The 6,000-nt window shown below is 35.8% G+C and overlaps 1 protein-coding gene across 1 annotated transcript in view; it reads left to right on the top strand.

Annotated features, from left to right (window-relative positions):
• Positions 1 to 4,988: 4,988 nt before the first annotated feature.
• Positions 4,989 to 6,000, top strand: part of IL33 (interleukin 33) — a 54,088-nt gene continuing 53,076 nt past the window's right edge. Inside the window, exon 1 of the mRNA XM_007182184.2 lies at positions 4,989 to 5,012. The gene's annotated coding sequence lies outside the window, so the exon portion shown is untranslated. The remainder of the gene's footprint in view (positions 5,013 to 6,000) is intronic.

The raw sequence follows: 6,000 nt of genomic DNA, 5'->3' as shown, positions 1-6,000 counted from the left end.
ATTTTCTCTTCATTTTTGAAGGATGGTTTTGTCACATATAGAATTTTTGGTTGACAGTGTTTTTCTTTTAGCACTTTAGATATGTCATCCTAATGCCTTCTGACCTCCATGGTTTCTGAAGAGAAATTAACTGTTAACCTTATTGAGGATACCTTATACATGATAAGAAACTTCTCTTGTGCAGCTTTCAAAATTCTCCCTTTGTCTTTAGCTTTTGACAGTTTGGCTCTAATGTGTCTCAGTGTGGATCTCTGAGTTTATCCTGCTTGAATTTAATTGAGTATTTTGAATGTATAGATGCCTGTCTTTCATCAAACTTATGTTTTTAAACATTATTTTTTCAAATATTCTGTGTTCTTTTCTCTGTCTTTTTTCCCTCTAGGACTCCTATTATGCATATGTTGGTATGCTTGAGGTGTCCCAAAGGTCTCTTAATCTCTGTTTATTATTCTTCATTCTTTTCTCTTTCTGCTCCCCAATTGACCTAACCACTGATTCTTGTTAATAGTCACATTTGTTACTGATCTCCTCTAGTGAATTTTTCATTTTATTTTACTTTTTTTTTCAATTCCAGAATTTCTAGTTAGTTCCTTTTTATAATTTCTTTCTCTTTATTTATACTCTCTATTTGGTGAGACATCATTCTCCTGGTTTCCTTTATCTCTTTGAACATATTTAAGACAGCTGATTTAAAGTTTCTGTCTGGTAAGTCCCATGTTTGCTTTTCCTCAAGGATGGTTTCTGATGACTTCTTTTTTTCCTGTGAATGGGCCATATTTTATTGTTTCTTTCCATGCCTCATCATTTGTGTTGAAAACTGGACATGTTGAAAATTATAACATAGTAACTCTGGAAATTCAATACTTCCCATTCCCAGGTTTGTTGCTCCTGCTTGTTGTGAATTGTTGTTGTTGTTTGTTTAGTGAGTTTTCTAAAGTATTTTCTACAGTCTGTATTCTTTGTTACATGTGACCACTGAAGTCTGTGTTCCATTAGCTTAGTGGTCAGCTAGTGTTATGAACATAATTTCCTTAAACAACTACAGCCAAAATTAGAAGAAAAAAAGGAAAAGGAAAAAATTACTCTCCCAGGTTTTGCAAGTTGGTTCTGTGTGGGGCATTCCTTCAATGCTTAGCCAGGTGATTTATAACTCTGCCTTAGCCTTCACTTCATGCTACCATGGAGACTGAAGGTCAGCCAGAGGTGAAAATATAGGGTCTTCTAAGGCCTGTTTTGAACATGTGTCCAGACTTGGGTATGAGCATTGACTTCCTGATCCCCCAGTATACATTGGAACTTTTAAAAGACCTTATTCTCCCATATATCTCCTTTCTTAAGTTCTTCCTTTCCAGGCTTTTTGACTTGTCTGTTGCTTATTCTGTTTTATCTCTTGTCCCAGGATGCTGCAGCCAATTCTTTTCCCTTTAAATGTTTTTGGCAAACACTTCCCAGGAGGCCACCGCAGCCCTGGGAACGCTTCAAATCAAATAAAACAAAGGAAAGTACTTGCACCAGTCCTTTAGGGAGCCTCAAGGCAGGTCAAAACACACAACCACAATTCTTTGAGAATAAGGCCTATCTTCCTCCTTCCGGCACTAGCATTTGCACCAGGGGCGCAGGCTGCCGTCTTCCTGGCTGCCATTGATCTGGGGGATGAAGGATGGCAAGTAGGCAATTAAAAGTGCCACAGCACTCTCTCACTGCAATGCACCAGCTACTTTCTTCATTAAGCTTTTTGTGGTTGTTGTAAGTTTTTACTAGATTGAAGGGTAATGTGAAACTTGATTTTAACAGTTCTTGTCAGCTTATTTGTTGCTTTTGTGAAGGCATGGAACCCTGGAATTCCATATTCTGCCATATTAAGTGACATCAATTGAAATAGTTCTGCAACTTACATTATGGACAAGAATATGTTTAATTTTGTAAATGTTCTATATGTGCTTGAAAAGAGTATGTATTCTCCACTCTTAGATAAAATGAAATTTATATATCCATTTGACCTAGCTCGTTGATTGTGTCATCCAAGATTTCTAAATTCTTACGAATATTTTTTCTGCTTAACAATAATTGCTAAGATATACATATTCAATCTCCCACTAGAATGATTGATATGTGTATTTCCCTCCATAATTCTATTCATTTTTGTTTTAGGTACTTTAGACTGTAACAGATTTTTGTTAGTTTAGATATATTTCTTCCCAGTGTACTGAATGTTTTGTCATATTCAGTAAACTTCTTCATCTTTAGGTATACTTTTTACCTAAAAGCATAACATGAATGAAGCAATACTAGCTTTCTATTGATTAGTATTTGCCAACACATAATTTTCTATCCTTTAATTTCAATTTATAGATTTTGTATATGTTTCTTAAAAACAGCATATAGGTGAATCTTTTCTTTTCAAGTCCAATGATATTAGGTTTTTGACTGAAGCATATAATTCATGTAATGAAATTATTGATATATTTGGGTTAAATATACTCTATTTTGTCTTTTCTCTTTGTCTTGCCTTCTCATGTTTTGTTTTCTCTCCTTTCTTGATTTGTATTGTATGAACTGTTTTGTTCTTTCTCCAGTCTTGCTTGATTTGTATTGTATAGACAACTATTTTATCTCCTTTTTTTTTTCTCTTGGGCAGCGCCATGGGGCCTCCAGGATCTTAGTTCCCCAACCAAGGATTGAACCCAGGCCCTCAGCAGTGAAAGTGCAGAGTCCTAACCACTGCACTGCTAGGGAATTCCCTATTTTATCTCAGTATACTTGACATCATTCTATCTTTCCTCCTCCAATAGCTTGGAAGTTAGTTATGTGCCTGATATCTATTATTCAGAAAATCTTCTTGAAAAATGTAACAGGCATGTTTAATGTATCTAAGCCTAAAATTCAGGAATATTTTTATCCCCTTTCTGACAAATACATGGTCTTAGAGAATTCCCATTCCTATAATCACCTCTCCAGATTTATGGGCTACTTTCGTCATGTATTTAGTTTTAGCTTTTCTTAATATTACAATAAATTATTATCATCATTTATACTCAATATTTGTTTAGTAGTACCTCCATATTTATCATATTCTTTGCTCTTCAATTCCACTTGAAACTTAGGTCTACCATTTAGGGTCAACTTCCTCTGCCTGAAGTATATCCTTTACAATTTCATTTTTTAAAGTCTGCTGGTAGCAAACCCTCAGTTTTAGCTTTTTTTCTCTTTTAGGAACAAAGTAACATTGCCAGATCTAGTATGTGTCTGTGGGTCAGCAAAATTTCAGTCAGACTCCTTGTATCTACCCTGAAAGGAGGCAGTTGGTACTTGAGAAGGAACAGGAGAGGAGAAAGAACTATGTAAGTCATAAAACTGGGGTGACCATATCTCAGTGTTCACCTATTACTCTGGACTAATTATTAATAACACTTTTTTCATTCTAAAAAGTTTTACACTTTGGATAATAAATTCTACTGTCACTTGAATAAAGCCCAAATGACCTGCAGTCCTCCTGGCTTCTGGAGCCATGTTTTCATTTGTATTGAACTCAGATAGCTAGGGACTTTCACTTCTAATAGAATGGAGTAGCTTGTGGCAGTCCAATGTTGCCATTAAGAATAACCAAAAAGGGCTGATAAAGCATCACAAACAAACAAATGAACAAACAAAAAAACAAGCAAACAAAAACCCATTTAAAGGTAAGAGAAAGGTAAGAAGCATTGAGGATGAGGAATCAAGATTCCAAGGAGAGGGAAGCTGAAGCTACAGCTGCTTTTTTCCCACGGGCATTTGCCAATTCCATGTGTGCACCAGGAGGCAGGCAATCTGGATTCTGTCTGGGCAGAAGGCCACCGTTAGGAAGCAGAGAAATCAGCAAAGTCTTTGGTTGTCTTGTGGGGCTGAAGAGACAAAATTGGAGGCTTGAAGGGCCAAGAACTTAGTGAAAAAAAAGGGCTGGGGAGAACTGAGCCTGACATACAAGGAGTTTTCTCCTCAAAACATTTGCCAAATTATGCAATTGCATGAGGCAGAGGTTTAAAAAAATTAGAAAGCCCTTAAAACAGAGCTGAAGTTTTGGCAGTTTTTGTTATATTTTGCAATCTTACTCTTCTGAGGAGAGAAAAGTTATAGTGCATGACTGCTAGGGGAAATTTTCATAATTTAAAAATTTGATTAATCCAAAAGAAGCAAAGAAAGAAAGAAAATGTGGCATAAACCAGGAGGACAAAATATAGAAAAATAAAGCAAAATTGTAGACATAAATGCAAATATATCAGTAAATACAATAAATGTAAGTAGACTAAATAGTCCAGTACAAAGACAAATGATAGTCAAACTGGTTAAAAACAAAACAAAACAAAAACCAACTACATACTGCTTATAAGAGACACTTCTTAAATAAATAAAGAGGAACATTTTATAATAAAACAGAGTTCAGAGTACATCATAAAGTCACACTGTTAATCCTTTGTAATCTTAGTATTTGCAAGAATTACCAGGGTAGAGCATAATGACAGTCCCTTGGTTGTTACCTGTCATCTCTCCCTCCAATTTACTGCACACAGCTCAACTCCAAATCAGCACGGATCATCTAGCTTCTTGCCTACTTGCCTTCTTCCTTCACTGCTTCATTTCAAGAGGAGATACAGCCCTCTTCTTTCATTCCTCACAAACACAACACTTAGCTTGTAACAGATAATTGCTCAGGCTTAGGGATAATGAAAGTGTTGCATGTGACATGATTCTGATGTGAATTGGAAGTATAAAAACACAGAACATAAAATCCATAATTGCTGGATTAATTTAAGATGGAAATGGGGAGAAGACAGAAAGCAGTGAATCTTAGTTGACAGGATTGTAACTATTGGCTTTTTACATGCTATTAAAACCTGCTAAAATCTCACCCATTCAGCTCTCCCTTCTACAGCAATTTGGTTCTCTGCCAAACTTTCGGTAATAAATAGAGCCTGCAAGCTCTCTGAACAGAGAACTGCAGCTTTTCAGGGGAGAAATCAAAACCAGATCACAAGGTAAGAATGAAATCAATATTCTGGTAGATTTTTAGTCACATCTTGCAAAGTGAGATCTTGAGAACCATGGAAAAATGGTTTTATTTCTATAAAGGATTAGGTCGATTTATTATTATTGCCAATAGAAGTAAAAGTTGATGATAATAGTTGCTACTAACTTCAAATTCCATTTTGCTTTCCTTTGAGTGATTTATAAAATTATTAATAAATTGCTAAAATAAATTGTTTGTATAATACTGTTCCCCTTCCCCACCACAAAACTTCGTAAAGCAAGTTGATAATTCTATTTCCTACTCCTGAAATGCTTATCCAAGACAAACATACTCACAATTGTTTACAAGCGGTTTTCAAGAAAGGACAAATATAAGAACTGAAAGGTGCCATTCCCTCAAAAACATCTGCTCAAAAATAATTTGTGAAAAAATGAGGAATTGACATCCTAAATGAGTAAATTTAAAAGCTCATTAGTTTTGCTACTATTCTTCATTTAGAGTGAAAATTGTTTTTGTTCTCTTTAATTCTTGCTGTCTTGCACTTTCCTCTGCCTTATCTTTCCCTGCATGAATACCTGCCTCCAGACTATTTTAATTTAAAAAATGGCACAAAGTCCTAAGTATTGTGGCTGTACACAAGTTGATTCTAGAAGGTCTTCGGAGACTTGAGAGTGGAGTATCTAGGACTAGGTGTGGCTGGATATTCTTGATGCTCACTCACTCCTCAGCATTGTGCTTCTTCAGCTTGAATCATCCCTGTATGTCACTGTATGCATCCCTGTATGTCATCCTATGCTGTTCCCTACATCCCTACCTACTGCTTCTCACATTTGTCTTTTGAATACTTAGTGCTCTTCTTCTAATTTCAACCCTGAAAAGGCACAGCTCTGTGTTCAGAAAACTTGAGAATCCTCTGTTTCTTAAAGTTTAGGGTGGGTGCTTGAGCTGAATCACACAGCTGGGTAGTGTCCTTAAATTGTAAAGAACTCTCATGG

The sequence above is a fragment of the Balaenoptera acutorostrata genome, chromosome 6, assembly GCF_949987535.1.
Source record: "Balaenoptera acutorostrata chromosome 6, mBalAcu1.1, whole genome shotgun sequence".
Lineage (NCBI taxonomy): Eukaryota > Metazoa > Chordata > Mammalia > Artiodactyla > Balaenopteridae > Balaenoptera > Balaenoptera acutorostrata.
The sequence above is the reverse complement of the archived record's forward strand: the minus strand, read 5'-3'. Positions and strand labels throughout refer to the sequence as shown.